Here is an 18,150-nt window from a genome sequence, read left to right as displayed (position 1 = left end):
AAATTAAGGGTAAGTGAAAAAGTCCATATCACTCCCTAATTTTAATTGGTTACTTATCGTAAGAATGGAGAATCTATAGAAATAGGAAAGAAATTTGACAGTTTGAACCTACAGCCTTACAATTCCATCGGCATGAGTATATCTCATGGCTCGGGTTAGCTGTCTCCTCTCTCAAAAGTCATGTTTCCCACCAAAATCAGTTGTTTAGCTCTTTATTTCTTCCTTATACAACAGTTTTAGTTGTACAATCCTAATTCCATGAGTTCAAAATATATGAGTTGCAAGTACAGCAAGTTGTACATGATTTTTCCAATCACGAAGGTCAAAGATGCTTCTATCAAATTAAATATTATGTACCAAAGATGAAGTTAGATGCCTGTTTTAAGGGACCAAGTTTATAAAATGAAGCAATATAAGCATCCTCTATCTATCTTTCATTGGATCTCCTTGAAAGGAAAAATAATCATGGAGTTCCCTTCCCAGAAGGAGTACCTTGATCTGGTTCTGGTCCCTTGTGGATTGCTCATCATGTTTGGTTACGACCTCTTTCTCCTTCACAGGTATCTTCATCGTCCTATCACTACAAGCATGGGCTTTGAGAACGATAACAGAAAAATATGGGTTCAAAGAATCATGCAGGCAAGTCCTCCTTCTTCCTTCATTCTCATTGCTTCCCTTTAGTTTTCTGCATTATAATGTATCCCAGTCCTAGATATATATAGTATCAGACATAAGTACATAACACAATATGGATGAGTAATATCATGTTTAAATATAAAAATTTTGTCTTGCATAGGATAGTTTTGTTCCTCATGTATGGATGCCTCATGTACATGTACAGCTTGTCTGTTGTATCTTTATTTCGAATTCTAAGAAAAAAGGAGAGTACCTCTTCATTCACATGCAACAAATATGCTACACAACAAAGAAATCAGACTGATGCATGTATTCCTATTCATGGGAAGGCTAAGCTAAGCTTAACCTAATAAAACATCTCACAGCTTTAAGTTTAATTTTCTGTTATTACTTTTTATTTTATCCATTCAGTCCTAACCATAATTTAGGTCATGCACTAGCTACTAGGTCATATCTCCCATTCTTGTACATGGTGATGATCAAATGCAAAACAGGGATGTTAAGAATGCTCTCTCAGTACTTTCATCAAACATATCATCTGCAACTTTCTTAGCCACAGTTTCTTTAACCATCTATTCTCTAATCAGAGCATAGATAGCCAAGAGTAAAAATAACGTGTTCCAGAGTGAATTATTCTATGGAGACACAAAATGGATCACCATCTCCATCAAGTACATATGCTTACTAACCTGCTTCCTCGCATTCTTGTGCTTCGTTCAATCAACTAGACACTTTGTTTTTGCAAATTACCTCATATGCACCCCAGATCCTGACCTGCCAGTACCAGTGAGCAATGAAGAAAAAGTATTAATGAGGGCCATTGTAGAACAAGCAGTCATAAGGGGAGCTTAGTTCTGGCCACTGGATCTCTAAGCTCTCTATTTCGCTCCCAATTTGTTGCTATGGTTTCTCGGGCCGATTCCCATGTTTGTTTCATCGGTCATCTTGGTGCTTGTTGAGTTGTTATCCACTGGCTTGACTATAACTCAAGAACTCTGCATCCGACTATTCAGTTGGGAATGTCTAGTATGGTACAGTTCATTAGCAAATTTGTAAAATCCATTTGATTTCTCGTTGAAGAATAAGATGGTATTTGATTGGGGAAAGTAGTACTTGTAATTTTAAGGGTAGAGAGGAGTGAAGAGAGATGAATGAAAGATTCAATCAGTGAGTAATAGTAATGCATTTGGATTTAGAATATAGATCTGATTTTTCGGAAGAAAATACCACATTAACGGCTCCGTGACGTCAAAGATAGCGTGGCAAAAGAGTGTGTCAGACTGTCAGTGCTCGTCGATCTACAAAGAAAGTTGACTTTGTGTTTATAATTTGAGACAATGACTTTGAATTATTTGGGTTAGTTACCACTCTTGGTGTCATGCCCAAATTTAAACTCAAGAATTTATTTGAGTATTAATATTAGCTGGGTTTTCAAATGTGTCTCTGGGCACTTGAATGCAATTTTCCTTTTTTTTTTTTTAACACAGAAGGCAAGTTGAAGCTTGAAAAGAGGGAAACTACACAAAACTAACCACTAGAGCATAAGCTCTTTTCCTGATTAACAATTCCCTGACACACCTTAAGGACATCATTTAATGTCCAAAAACCTTGATTCTCCCTGTGTGCATTCTTGGCCAATAAATTAGCACACTTGATCGATTCTCTCTTTGAGAAGATGATTTCTACTTCTTTTAAAAAACAGAGGTACTCCCTTGGGGTACACAATCGGCATAAAGGGATGATTTAGATGATATTCTCTTAAAATCATATGTATCCCTTCCAATTCATTAATATGCATTTGGACTTTCTCAAGATTAAGATCTTGGCATACTTTCAAACCTGATCTAATGCTTTCTAATTCAGCTTCAGTAGAAGATCCTTGGCCCATGCATTGCTGGAAAATGACTATCCATTGCCCTTGTGAGTTTCTTATCACTCCTACACATGCCGATCTACCTTGTATGTTGACTGAACCATCAACGTCTAGTTAAAGGCAGCCTAAGGGCATGGCGTCCATGAATCTTGTTCGCACGATTCCGGACAGTATATTTTTCATCTTTGTGCTTGTGCCTCTTCTCCTTCATGAGCCCATGTTTGCATGTCTAAATGATCTCTATTGTCCATGAAAGCGTCCCTTGAAACATGTAGTTGCACCTTGCTTTTCAAAGTCTCCAGCATATAAAACTAAAGACTTTTTTCTAAGGCCACGTTTTGAATTCACCCCTGACAACTTCAGATTTTGCATTCCACTTTAACCATTCCTGCAAAAATAAACCAAAAAAACTTTTGTACAAAGTTAGGATTAATGCATTGCAACCAAACCTCTCGAGAAATTTTGCAATCTCTCAAAAGGTGTCTAATGTTCTCAATTTTGTTATAATCATAAGGGCAGGCATCATGTTGAGACAAACTTCTCTTAGCTCTATAAGAGTTAGTTAAAATGACTAATTTTGCCTGAGGAAATTTTTTTGCTTTTCTAGAATCCTCCATTTCCAAAGTTGTCCCTAGAAAGTATTAGTGTCATTTTGAACCCAGTTTCCTAGAAACTCATAAGGAGCTTTGATAGAGAAGATACCATTAGAAGCATTCACCCACCTGAAGGAATCTTCCACATCACCAATAGGAACAGAATGTTTCAATATTTCCTGTGTCACCCAGCTAGGCAAGATATTATGCCATTTATTCGAATCCCATTGCCTCTCCCGAGTTATGAAATCTGCCACACTAGCATAGTGATTGATGAATCTATCATTGTTGGGGAAAAGAAAAAAAAATCCCTTTTATTAGATAAAGGTCATTGGAAAACCTTCTTACTCTCTCATTCTATACATTTTCAGAACAACATAAAAACTTTTCTATCCCTTCCCTTGTCTGGTGCGTTTGCTATGACTCAAGCAAGAATCGGCTTCGAGTAACTAATTCAATTCATCCACATAGAATATTATCAGTGAAACTTACGGGTATGCTGTCCTTTCTAATGATTTAGTAATTCACAATTTTTCTTATCTCCTTTGAGATCATTTTTTTATATTTTTTTTAACTCTTTAGGATCGATGGTCATTTTTGTTATTAAAATATCATTCATAAGGACTTAAAGTCGTTAGTATTATATTATTGAAATTCAAGTTAATTTGATTGATTGAATTGATAAACTGATTAATGTCTTAACTAGCTTAATGTAATGTTTAAATAATCTAATCAAATTGGACATTCAAGCTAGTTGAATTGCCGAATAGAGTTGTTAATAGTTTGGTTTAAACCAAAAAATCATTTTCATAGCTGAACCAAAAGCTATAATGGCTTTTTAGAAAATCAAATGAGTCTAAATATAATTAAAAAAAGGCTAAAAGTTTTCAAAATAACAAAAAAATTAAAAATTTGACTATACTTAAAACTAACTTTATTTTTTAACCATGCGCATATATAAAATATGATTTCGCATCACCTATATCTAACACGCTTTGAAATTATACTTTATAATATTTTTTATTTATGATCATGTTGCGTTACTTTATTAACAACTAGATATATTATGTATTTATTTTTTATTTATATATAGATAATATACATTTCATATTATTTTTCATTTAATTATTACATCACTAGTTTAACTATTAGTATAAATGATTAAATCATAAAAATGTGACCCTCAAGCCTTTTAGATTTGATATTCAATTTGGCTTTTAAAATATTATAAATAAATGAAATCTTTTATTTATTACTTGTTTAACTATGGTTTGTATGTAATTTTAACTATTGACCCTTAAATTAATATAGTATAATTAGTTCAATGAGAAATCCAACTTTCAATACGTTGTTAGGATCCATAGCTACAAGTGTAATGTCTCTCAAATATTAAAAAATGGAGTAATCTAACGAAAACGATGTCAAACCCATAAATTGGGCCCAAAAAACAATGGCATGTCGCATATCTACATGGAAAAGTTTTCAAGTCTCTAAGGACATTTTGTCCTTAAGTATTCTTAAAGAAGCAAGTAATAACTTAAAATGTAATAATATTGAGCAACTAACACTTTTTTTAACATATAGCATCATGTTAACCTGTTAATGCCTAATTGATTTATTTTCAACTGTTAGTTGACCTATGTAATAACGGGCTAACAAATGTTCTTTTTTTTTTTGTCACAAATGCCTAGGTGGCAAGATAACTAACATCCATTTATTCCTCTTTAATTTTTTTTTCAAAGTTTGCATTTACTAATGGTTTTTTTAATTCAAACACAATTTTAATATAAAAAGGTAAAAATACATAAAAAAGTCATAAAGAAATTAAAATTCCTGATGAAGGCACCTGGAATTAAGGGATCGGGGAAAGAGAAACACAAACACGTGGGAATAGAAAAAGTAAAGTGATGGAAGAATTGAAGAAAGAAGATATCTAAATTGATTACACGGCTTTGTTTTTCAATTGTTGGAATTTGAAAATGGAGTCACCGATGACAACTAATGCGTAGATCTTTACGGGGGAAGATGGTAATCGGCACTGCAAGCGAGGATCCATAAATGGAAGAGCGAGGGCAAGAGTTGTAGAAATAAGAAAAATTACTTCTTTTTTCCAACTAATTGTTTGTAAGATTGAATTCCAAAGGGAAATAGATCATAAGCAAATTTTGTAGTCAAAGATCTTTTTCTTACTTCAGATACCCCATCCTGTTGATCGTAGATGACTAGAGCTTTCACTGGCAAGGCTACATTGAACCTAGGAGGTAGATGCACCCCCCTCAATCAATGTTATTAAAGCTACATGAGACATTAAATCAATTGAAATATTGGTTTATGGTTCAACAGTCAAACCATTATTTAAATATAGTTCAATCGATTATAAATAAATTAATATATTTTAAATATTATATGTTTAAATAAAAAAAAATCATATATAGTAACAAAATAAATTTTAAATTTTAAAAAAAATAATATACAATAAAGAGAAATAATATCCGTCAATATTTCATCATTTTATCAAAAATGTATATAGTTATTTCATAATTTATAATTTATAACTTTAGAATATATTCATATATACATAATTTATACATGTTTCTTGCATTTTTTTTATTTTATAATACTTATTAGGTATATATATATATATAAAGTATACTCGCTCTATCTCTATATACAAGGCATTTCTTACCGAATTTCGCAAACCAATAAATGTTTGCTATTTAGTTGAACTTATATAAAAATACAATGATTTTTCAGTTTTACCCTAATAATATCATGATAGTAGTAAGAAAAATATACAATTAATGATCTATTCTATTTTTCAAGATAAGAGTAAAATTGTTTAATTACTCAAAAATATCATTGTCACCCCTTATACTAAGGGACAAAAAAAACTTTTAGAAAACACCATATATATAAGGGATAGAGAGAGTAATTTAGAAATAAGAATTAAAATTAAAGAATAATATGTCTGGTTCAATGTTTTACCAATTTTAGCCTGATTCAATTGGTTCTTAAATTTTTGAATTTTTTGTAGTAACTGGACCAGATTTGAGATCGATTACTAGTTGAACCAACTAGTTTGATCCAATTTTAATAGCACTGCTCTCAATTGGGGGTAATTCAACCTATGTGATGAAGGAGAGAAAAACTTGAAAGAGTTTACAATGTTAAAAGTCATGCCATTAAGGAAGAAATTTGGAATTGTGCAACTTAACTATGTTTGACAATACAGCCACTTAACTTTCAATAATCACATCCTTTCTATTCACTTTATAAAATACTCTTTATTTTATATTAAAAATGAAAATATTTCATTTTACAATTAAATTGTGTAAGATTTAAGCCTTTACATCTCCCATTTTTGATTGCATAGCTTACACTTATAATTATTTGAGATCACCTAACCTTGATTTATATCTAAGTATATTTGATTTAAATAGGTTTTTTATACTGTATATATAGATTGTGTTATAAGTTATAACCTAAGAAATTTTAAACATAAATTGTAAACTCACTAACTTTATATTGAATATGCCTTTATTTATTTTATTTTTCATATATCAAATAAAAAAATTTCACAACAATTTTTTAAAATTATTTATTTATTTTATTTCATATTTAATTTTTTAGAACATGAAATTCACAACTATAAGATATCAAATTAAATTCTTAATAATTAAATTTTATTTTTAAATTACATTCCACCCCTAAGCCGGGTCTTAGCTCTACCACTAGCAGCTCCTTACCAAAGATAAACCAGATGTCTTCTTGAGACTTGTTAACATCAAAATTTCAGGTAGTACCTACTTTACAAATATTGCAAGATGAAAGATTTTTTTTTTATTGGTTAACAAGTTCAAATGGACATAACTTATAATAGCATTATCAGTTACTGATTGTTAGCCAAAGCTGAGAAATTTTTTTCTTTGAAATGATATAACTAGTTAGAATGGCAAACCATGTGGTATTTTAAATATAATGGCACATGTTTTGATCAATTTTAAAAAAAAAAAAAAGTAGAGTGCCGCTTATTCCACATTGATATCACAGGAAATATCGTTTGGTGCGTGATGAGCTAGCAAATCAATGTAGTTATTGATTTCTCTAAACACTTGGTTAAAAGTAATCATCTAATTCCTGTGGCTTGGTTTGGGGTGAAGTTACTTTGAATAAATGTCAGAGTTTCAAAAAAGTCAGAGCAGACAGTGAACTGGTTCCTCTTATAAGGTTTGAGACTTTTGAAAATGCTCAAAAGCTCAAGGATAATGCTAGGATAATAACCAAATTATTTTAAAAAAACCTTTTATTCAAGCTGTCTCTTTTTTGAAAAGTCAACTTTCCAACCAAAATCACTTGCTTAACTCTTAATTTCTTCCTTTAGCTGTCCAATCAATAATTCCATGAGTTCACACACATACATCAGAGTTGGTTAGTGCAAGAAGTTTGCACTAGGTTGCCCAATTACGAAAGGTCAAAGATGCCTTCATCAAATTAAATATTATACGGACCAAAGATGAAGGTATATTCCACTTTGGAACCACCAAGTTTACAAAAGAAATATACATAATTAACATGAGTAAATTCCCAATTAATTAATCAGCCTCTGTCTTATATATATATCTTTATTTCATTGGAACTCCTGGAAAGGGACAATAACATGGAATTTCATTTCAAGAAGGAGAACCTTGATCTAGTTTTGGTCCCTTGCGGATTGCTCATCATGTTTGGTTACCACTTATTTCTCCTTTACAGGTACCTTTATCGTCCTCACACCACAAGCATGGGCTTTGAGAACAATGATAAAAGAGAATGGGTTCATAGAATCATGCAGGCAAGTCCTCCTTCTTCCTCCTCCACTTTTATTGCTTCCCCCAAGTTTTCTGCATAATAAATACGCCCAGATTTCCAGTATCAGACACAACACAATATAGATAACCATAATGCCATGTTTAAATACAGTTTGACACATTGTATTATATGGAACAATTTTGTTGACTTCGACTTCTCTACCACACGGCTCATTCATCTATTGCATCTTGATTTTGAATTCTGACAAAAGATCAAGTGTATATTGGGTTTAACATGAGAAACCGCCAATACCATGAAACAGAACATGGTTTTAGAAGTTTCTAACATGAAACTAAACATGTTATAACAATAAAAATGAGAGTCCGTCTTTATTCGGGGATAGCCAATCATCTTTGATGCACAACAAATGAGCTACTCAGCAACAGCGGAGTGGGATAGATGCATGTATACCTATTCATAAGTGATAATCTCAGCTTAGCCTTATCATCTCATAGGTTTAAGATTAATTTTCTGTTTTATTAAGCTTTCAGTCTTCACAATCATTAAAGCCATGGGCTAGCTACTAGGTCATATCTCTCATTCTTTTATATGATGATGATCAGATGCAAAATAGGGATGTTCGCAATGCTCTGTCAGTAATTTCATCAAATATCTCGGTTGCAACTTTCTTAGCCACAATTTCCTTGACCATCTGTTCTCTAATCGGAGCCTGGATAGCCAACAGTAAGAACACCGTGTTCCAGGGTGAATTGATCTATGGAGACACAAGATCAATCACAATCTCCATCAAGTACATATGTCTACTAACCTGCTTCCTCCTTGCTTTCTCGTGCTTCGTTCAATCAACCAGACACTTCGTTCATGCAAATTACCTCATATGCACACCAGATCTGGACTTACCAGTACCAGTGAGCAGTATAGAAAATGCAGTGATAAGAGGAACTGAGTTCTGGTCGCTGGGTCTTCGAGCTCTCTATTTCGCTCTTAATTGTTGCTCTGGTTTTTTGGGCCGATTCCCATGTTTGTTTCTTCGATCGTCATCGTTCTTGTCCTCCATTGGCTTGACTACAATTCAAAGCCTCTGCATCCGACAAAGTTTCAGGGACGAAGTTCTCAGAATTCCAGAGGTCAAATTCAGAAGGGAATGTCTAGTACGGTTTAGTTCGTCGGCAATTTGTGGAACCAATTTGTTTTGTTTTATTTCGTTTTGTTTTCAGGATCTATTTAGTTTGAAAGGGGAGGGGGGGGGGGGGGAGGTGAGTAATTTTAATGGATGAAAGGAAAGGAGGTTTTAATATTATTTTATTTGATTTTAATTTAAAAGGAAAAAGAAAGAAAGATAATTATATATAAATAATTTTACTTTTATATTATTAAAATTATTTTTAATAAAATATAATTATAAATATTTTTAACATGTAATCATAAATATGTAGAATAATTATTATTATTAAATATATTATTAAAAATCTGTCATTATTAAATTTATTTAAAAAAATTAAAAATAATAATTAAAAAGGAGACATATTAATCATTATACATTAAAATCATGCTCTCTTCTCCTCATCTCATAATTTAAAATGGGAGACCTCTCTTCTCCACTTTTTGAATTAAATAAAGGGAGGAGATTCCTTTCTCTTTCAATCAAATATTCTTTTCGTTTAAAAATAAATTATTTTTAAAAAATTAATTATTTAAAATATAAAATATTTTTAATTTTTTAAAATATAATTATTATTTTTTTAGAGTGTCTTTATTAATCAATAAATTTATATTTATTGTAAGATATTTAATAAAAATAAATTAAAAAATAAAATTAATTTAAAAGTAAATAATTATTTTATTAAAAAATGAGATTTGATTAAAAATATTTTATATATTTTTGTGTATAGAGGAAGTATTTCTTAATAAATAGCATGATATCAGACTGCGGAAAGTAGGATTAACAAGATCAGGAGAAGATAGATGAGTGAAAGATTCAATAGGATTGGAGAATGTGACGCGAGCCATGGCAATACTGTTGGATTTACAAGATTCTCCCTCTTCAGGCTACGGAGCAATTACAATGATCTTACCACACGTCATATTAAGTTATTAATTTTATTTAAAATATAATAATTTTTATTTTGCTCATATTTAGATAAAAAATATTTAAATTCACATTATATTTTCTCTTATAATTAATAAATAAATTTAATTAAGGATAATGCAAAAAAAGTTAAATTAATGCTCCCCCAACTCTTATTACAAGACACTGTCTAAATAAAATTGATGGTTCTTAATATAAGGTGAGCATATTAATTATATTTTTACAATATTATTTTTACTTAAAGTCATTAATTATAAGAGAAAATATAATAACATAAATTTAAAATTTTAAAAATTAAAAGTCTATTATATTTTTAAATAAAATTAATGCTTTAATTATTTCTTTTTAATTTTAGCGATGTGGTTAGAAATACATTATTATAAAGAAAAGAGTACCTCATCGGTCATCAAGTGATCTATAACAACAATTGTCCATTTTTGAAAGAATTATGCCTTATAACAGAAAATGGAAAAAATACTTTTGATATTCTTCTATGAAAAAATGGAAAAATGGTAGAAAAATTCTTTTAAAATATGAAAATAGTAATGAGATTATGTGAAATATTAAAATTCTTCTCAAGTCTCTAGAAACCTTTCTAATGTTAATATTTTTGATGAAATGATTAAAATACTCTCAATTAAAAATAAAAAGTAAATATTAATAATTACCTTGATTTAAACAATGATTACTTCTCAAGATCTTATTGACATTAATATTTTTGTGACATAACTAAAATACCCTCAATTTAAAATAAAAAGTAAATATTAGTGACTATTTTAATTTAAACAATTACTATTTTTTCAATAATGATTAAAATGGAACAAACAATTATAATTTCTCTTGTACAAATGTTTATTAATTGAAAAATAAATGTTGTAAATACTCATCATTATTTTAGTTTAAGTAATGATTATTTTATTTCTTATAATGATTAAAATAGAACAAACGTTTATAATTTTTCCTATGCAAATTATTTATTAATTGAAATTGTAATTTGCATGGAAAAGTTGTAATTTCTTGTTCCATTATTATAGTCATAACTAAAAAAAATAGTTATTATTTAACTAAAGTAATAACTAATATTTACTTCTTTTTTATCTTAAATTAGGGGTATTTTAGTTATTTCACTAAAAAATGTTAATGTCAAAAAGGTCCATCAGGACTTGAGAAGAATTATAGCATCTCGTGAAACCTCATTGTCATTTGGAATATTTCAAATGAATTTTCATTTTTCCTAAAACAATAATATTAAAAATATCAAAGAAATGTTATATTTAGTGCCTAACCCTTATTTTTGGATTTTACAGAATAACAGAATATCAATTTGGGTTGATAATTATTCATAAGGACCTGATCTGTTTCTAATAAAAGGCATTAATTAGTTAAGGATTCCAATCGTTTGCTTGCACTTCAAGAACACAATGATGAAAAAGAAAAACTACTCTAGATTAAGATTTCAGTCTGATTCTCATAATATTTTTTAATTTTTAATTTGACCTCACAGCATATAAAATCATTTTTAATACTACTCATCGGATATTCGATTAATTTATGATTATTTCTTGTTGAAGGCATAGGTTTGCTTTTATGCTTAATGCTCATTTACTTGATATTTATACGGTATGTTGCTTTCACCACAAGATTACCATCCACTACTATCTTTCTTCTCCTTTTTTTTAAAGAAAATTAAGGATTTAATCTTTGTAGTTTTAATTTAATTATAACTCAATTTTAAATTTTGATTCGTTATAATTTAATTCTTGAAATTTTAACTCAATTATAAATCAGTCCTTAAACTTTGTCTTTTGCACTTTAGTCCCTAAATTTTTAACCTTTAAAATATTATATTCCCTATATTTTAAAAAATAAAATTATAAAGATTCAAAATATTTTAAAATTTATTACAATATTTTAAATTATTAAACCCTTTTAATCTTTATAAATATTATAAATATTAAAAGTTTAAAATATTTTTAATCTTTATAATTTTATTTTTTAAAATATAGGGACTACTATTTAAGAAGTTGAAACTTTAGAGACTAAATAGTAAGAGTCAAAATTTAAGGATTGATTTACAATAAAGTCAAAACTTTAAGAGCTGAATTATAATAAATAAAGTTAAGAGACTGACTTATAATTAGATTAAAATTATGAAAATTAAATGATTATTTTTTTTTAATAAACTATCCACTACCATCAAGGAAGCACAAATATGCCAAAAAATGGTGCAGTGTCCATGTTGGGCACATATCTGACACGGATATGCATCCTGAACCTAGATGCGACGCTTCCCTTTTTTTTTCTGTCCATACATTCGACTATGGGCAGGTACGGGTACACAAGCGGATGTGAGCTGGACGAGGAACACAGCATAATTTTGGTGTGTTTTTTTTTAATCTAATGCCCTACTTTATTGAATCTGTCTCATTCCCAAATCCCACACTCTTTCTCCCACATTGAGTTGCATCGCTCTTATCACTCTATCTCTAACATTCTGACCCAATGACCTTGCATCTACCGTCATCCTTCCTTTCGACTTTGGCCTGTGGCTTTGTCACTGTTGCTTGTTCAGTCGTCCTTCTCTGTGGCTTTGTCAACTCGTGTCACCCAGCCAACCAACTCACATCATTTAGTCGCTCTGTCTCTCTTCCTCTTTTAGCCAGTCAAGACTTTATAAATTTGATATGCACTATTAGTCTACTGTGCTTTCTATTTTCAAAGTGGATTGTAGAGATTGAAATTTAGATAATTTAGATAAATTATTTAGATAATTTAGATAAATTATGAAATTGAAAATATGTAGGTCTCTAAATATTTAATACTTTATTATTTATATAGTCGTACTCGAATTCTAAAATTTTTGAAAATTATTGTATCTGCGTATCATACTGTATCGTATCCAATAGTTGTACCCGTATTGGTGCTTCATAGACTACCATCTAACAAGTTTTGAAATAATAAATATATAAAAAGGGGGGGTTAAGTTTCATTTTTGTAATGTTCGCCTTAACATTATCACGACAACACTCTAGCACACTATTGTGATAACTCAAATTTAGTAAAATCTTAAAAAAAAATTATCACAACCCAAGGATTTAAAAATAATTAGTTTAAAATATTAGGATTCTAAGAAAAACTCTTTTTAAAAATATTGTTTGAGCTCAAACTATAGATTAAAATCAATCAAATATGATAAGGGAAGCATGGGTAACAATCAGCACTTGAAAACAAGTAAAAGAAGATTGAAATTTCTCTAGAAACTAACTCATCAGTCATGGCACAGGCCACATCTTCCATGGGGAATGGCACAGAGGAATGAGTCCCTTATTGAGTATAGTGCCACGATGCAATTGCTACATGCCACGATGTGTACCTATTGTCATGACAACACTCTGAAATTCTAGCACACGCCGTTTTACCATCTGACGTTCAATTTGAGTGATTCAAGTATCCACACGAAGCTCTTTGAGTCTTCTAACTAATGGCATTAGTCTCATACCCAAGTAATCATTCATTAAAAAGATAGATACTCAAACCTAAAATGATCTATTTCACCTCTAAACACATTCAATGGTGTCCAAAACACAACGCCAAATGCCATTTGCTTTGGGATCACTTTAACCATTTTAAATGAACCATACAGAACATATCAAGTCAATCATATCACTTAAATAACTTTTCACATAAAAAATGACAACTAAACCCCCAATTCTCAACAATATAATGGTATGGATAATACTCAACCTAATAATCATTTTACTCTTTTCATCACACAAACATCTCAATCACATCACTTATATTATTATCTTGGCCTCTCACACACATTTGACCACAATCATTATAGCTTAGGCCAAGATATGCACACGTTTCACATATTCTCATACAAATGATTACAAAATCATGAAATCCTCTTAAGTTAGCATAATATTATGACATATTCATTACAAACCAAAATGACAAGGAGAAAAGCTATACAAAGAAGCTCTTCACTCTTCCGTTCCCCCTTCCTTTCCCTTACCCCTACCAAAGCCCTCACATGTAAAATATAACCACGAGGTGAGATAAACATCTTAGTAATAAAATAATTTACTATTATTAATTAACATGCACAACAAAAAGTGAGTAAAGTCATTATACTTCAAAAATATTCTTCTATCATATACAACATATCCTTTCTATGAGCACAAGTCATTTACCACTACTATGATCACTCTACCATCCAAGCCTCCATATCACTCCAACTGAAACCATAAGCTCTTACACCAAGTACACATTCACAATGGTCCGAGCTCATCCTCAGTGATAGGATCACCGGCTAAAAGTGTCATATCTCACTTCTAGACTATAGTCTCCTATCGCACACAAATCAAGGTGTCATTACTCTAAACCACATCTCTGATGCTAAGGAGCGTCACTCTTTAATGTCGTATCCCACATGAATACTAAGGAGACATTCTCTATCGTACCTCACTAGGAACTAAGAAGATATATGCCATATGAACTTTCACTACTCCTTTCTATAGGTGAACTCTCACCCTTTAACATGATCGTGCTTACATATTTCATGTATAACACATATACATATTAAATTTCTCAACCAATCCATATAAAAATTTTACCATTCTTATCATTTGCAAATCATTTTACATGCACAAAATCACATTTTACAATATGTCAGATTATCAAATCTCAAGTAAGAATTAACAAATCTACTTACAAACAATTAACTAATATAATTAGATAGTGTAAATTATTTTGTTACCTTATCCCTTTGTTACAAAAGGGTCATCGTGATTTAACATTAGCTTCACACATTATTATTTGTATAATGACACTCGAACAATCTTTAATCTACACAGTTAAATGACAATTATCAATTATTACTCCAATAAAACCTCAAATTCACTAAGTTCTAAGTACCCATAACTCATAAATTCTTTATTTAATAACATCAACCCTTCTAAAACACTCCAGCAATCTTATTAAGCATTCAAACATACCAAAATTATCAATCCACTATCCACATTATCCAAAACTCTCAAATATATACCTAGGATTCATCCAAACCCTTAACAAAAATTTTAAATCCAAACTAAACCCATAACATAAGGTTAGAGGCTTAATTTAACTCCTCAAGACTTTAAATAAGTTGATAGGTTTGTCCATTATTTAAAGAAACTGAAATCATAGCCCCTATTACTCTAAAAAAAAATTCACATAAAAAAGGAAGGAGAGGGAGTATGAAACTTACCCAATGATAATTCAAGCTCTAAATACCTTAAAATCTCTCCTAATATTGAGCCCTAATAGCCACAAGTTCCTCTCCATCGATCCTTTCAAGTTCTCTCATTCTCTTTTCTAATCTTAGTCTATTTTCATGAGTCTCATAAATGTTGATTTGGTACATGCGTTACGGCGCATGGCACAGAGAGTCTCACCATAATTTAAACTTCCCTCCATGCTGTGGCCTATTTAAACTTTGACCTAGTCTTCTTCTAAGACTGTCTAAGGATCTAAAAATTATATTAATCTCCCTTAAACACCATCAAACAATCATTTATCTAACTTGACTAAAATACCCTTAGAAACTCTAATAATTCCCAAACTGAAAACTTAGAATGTTACAAATTCTCTCCCTGAGTTGTACATGAAAGGTCACAAATGCCCCTAAACTTAATTTATAGAGGATAGGTTTATTAAAGAAGGAGAGAAGCTGCTGAAGTACATGTATTGGTTGAATAGAAGGGAGATAGAGGAGCCAATAGCAGCGAACGAGAAGTGTGTAGATTGGAAATTGTTTATGGTTAATGATAATATATCAGAGAAGGAATGTGGGTGCCATTTTGGTGCCTCCCATTCTCAAAGGGCTTACAATCATAGTACTCTTAAACTATTCTCTACTTATCATCATCATCATATATGCAACCCCTTTCATTGGCTTTACTGCGCTTCTTGCAACCTTTGTTGGTAAGTGTTGTGGTCTTCAACATCCATATAGACTTAAATGATCATGGCATACAAGTCTAGTTGGTCAAAGATGATATAATCAAGTCATGAGATCACAGATTTGAGGTTGAGATGAAAGTGATAATCATGGCTATTCTTAGAGATTGATGATGATGGTTGTGACAGTGGAGGAGGAGAGAGGAGGGAGGGAGAGACAAAGAGTATGAGACAAGAAGAAGAGAATGTGAAATAGAGAGTTGTAGATCTGAGAGAGAGAGAGAAGAGGATAAAATATTAAAAAAAGTAATATGGGGTCTACAAGTAATATTTTATAATAAAAATATTAAAAATTGAAAAGTGGGCCTCATTGATAGAAAAATGGATAGAAATGAATTAGGGTGATAAAACAAAAAATTTTTAAGGTTGAAGGACATAAATAACTTATAGTTGAGTTTAGGGAGCATTTGTGATATTTCATTTACAGTTTAGAGACAAAAATGACCCTTAACCCTAAAAAAAATCATCTAATTCCTATAATTTTAACTCAACTATTAACTATAGGGACTAAGCTTTGATTGAGTCAAAACTATAAAGACTAAGTTATTAGATGTATGATAGTATTACATCAAGTAATTAGAGAATTAATCATAAATATATAAATATATAGTTAGTTATTCTAAAATAGTGTAACCTATTTTGGTATAAGTAACAAGTCTTAGTTTGTAATTAATGTAACAATTCTAATGTAACTTAGGCTATAAGTTAAAATTTAGGTCCTAAGTTTAATTAACTAAATTGAAATTATAGAGATTAAATGATTAATTTTTTTAAATAAAAATACATATAGTTAAGAGAATTGAGCGCATAATTCTCTTTCTTTAAATACCAAATCAATGTCATCCTTAACAAGCATATACTTGATCTATGAATAATTCAAGGAGAGGGATATGAAAGTATTGATAAGAAGATAAATTTTTTCAAGGTTATGACAATATAGAACCAAAAGATTAAATTAAAATTAAAGAAGGACTAAAATTAGTTATTCTCATTATAATTTGCAATTATTAAAACAAAAATATGCAAATTAAATACGCTAACATGATATAGCATATGGCCCAATAAGCTACCGCGTGACTTTTAGAATTTGTTTTTTTTAAGTCTTTATAACAAAAGAAAAAACTTTTTATTAGAGAAAAATCAAGTGTAAAAACCACCAATTGCATTCACAATATATGTTTGGATTGAACTAAGAAGGTTCTATTTTTTTTTTAAATAAGGTTGAGAGTTTGAAATCACTAGTACAAAATACTAATTTAATGACACAATTTTCAAGTCTTTTACTTAAAAACTATAGTAATATTATGTGCTTTAGTTTATAGTTTTACTTTCACTTTCAATATTTGTGTCTTGTTTTAGTTCTATGTATATGAATTTAAATGCATAACACGTTGCTAAATGTAGGCCTACATATAGAAACGTGTTATACATTAGTAAACACATTTTTTTTAAAAAAATTATGGTTATTATTAGAGTTGTAAATAAAAAATAAATCACAAAAACATTTTTTTTAAAAGATTACCATTATAGAGGGAACAGTTGCCAATAATACATTAGTAAATGTATATATTATGGACTTATGGCCATGCTTTCCAATATTACAGTATATTAAGTTAAGAAATAAATAAAAGAGGATGACATTTAGAAAATGGCACACAGGCCCAGAGTATATTCACTTCCTTATGAAGGTAAGGCACATAATACTAGAATGAACTATGAGTTGCCATTTGTATAAAAGAATAAAGAATACTTGAAATACATAAAAAAATATAAGATTAGGTTTAGTACTCTAGACTCCTTTAACCGATTGGGCTATTTGTTGCTTAGTCTTATTATTAGGCTTATGACTATTCCCCTCAAACTAGGATTGGGCTTGCTGATTAATTTGAGTTTGTCTCTGAAAGCCCAAAACTTAGAATGTCTTAGTGCTTTAGTGAATAAATTGGCAACCTGATCTAAAGATGGAACATATCTAACCGATAGTTGGCGGGAAAGGACTCAATCTCTTAAATAATGAACATCAGGTTCTATATGCTTTGACCGAGCATAGAACATAGCATTAAAGGCAAGAGCTGCTGCATTGAGATTATCACACCATGCTATTAGAGGTTTTGTCAGATAAAGATCGATTTCTTTTGATGCGAGAT

At 30.3% G+C, this 18,150-nt stretch overlaps 2 long non-coding RNA genes and 2 pseudogenes across 3 annotated transcripts; 2 read left to right on the top strand and 2 right to left on the bottom strand.

Annotated features, from left to right (window-relative positions):
- Positions 1-332: 332 nt before the first annotated feature.
- LOC129287053 (uncharacterized) lies at positions 333-1,462 on the bottom strand. The gene is made up of 2 exons (XR_008587583.1): positions 1,326-1,462; positions 333-708 (listed from the first exon to the last, which is right to left on the bottom strand). It is a non-coding gene; the product is annotated as an uncharacterized LOC129287053 (long non-coding RNA).
- LOC129287052 (uncharacterized) lies at positions 516-1,836 on the top strand (annotated as a pseudogene).
- Positions 1,837-7,584: 5,748 nt separating this feature from the next.
- Positions 7,585-8,950, bottom strand: LOC129287029 (uncharacterized). Of its 2 annotated transcripts, none has more exons than XR_008587579.1 (2): positions 8,812-8,950; positions 7,585-7,982 (listed from the first exon to the last, which is right to left on the bottom strand). It is a non-coding gene; the product is annotated as an uncharacterized LOC129287029 (long non-coding RNA). The 2 variants fall into 2 exon arrangements; XR_008587578.1 differs by having other exon boundaries at positions 8,720-8,935.
- Positions 7,715-9,073, top strand: LOC129287028 (uncharacterized; annotated as a pseudogene).
- The last annotated feature ends 9,077 nt before the right edge of the window (positions 9,074-18,150 follow it).

This window comes from Prosopis cineraria, unplaced genomic scaffold (genome assembly GCF_029017545.1).
Source record: "Prosopis cineraria cultivar Desert tree isolate PC_DT_omini unplaced genomic scaffold, ASM2901754v1 PC11, whole genome shotgun sequence".
NCBI classification, from domain to species: Eukaryota; Viridiplantae; Streptophyta; class Magnoliopsida; order Fabales; family Fabaceae; genus Prosopis; species Prosopis cineraria.
Note: the sequence above shows the minus strand (reverse complement) of the source record. Positions and strands in the feature narration are given on the sequence as shown.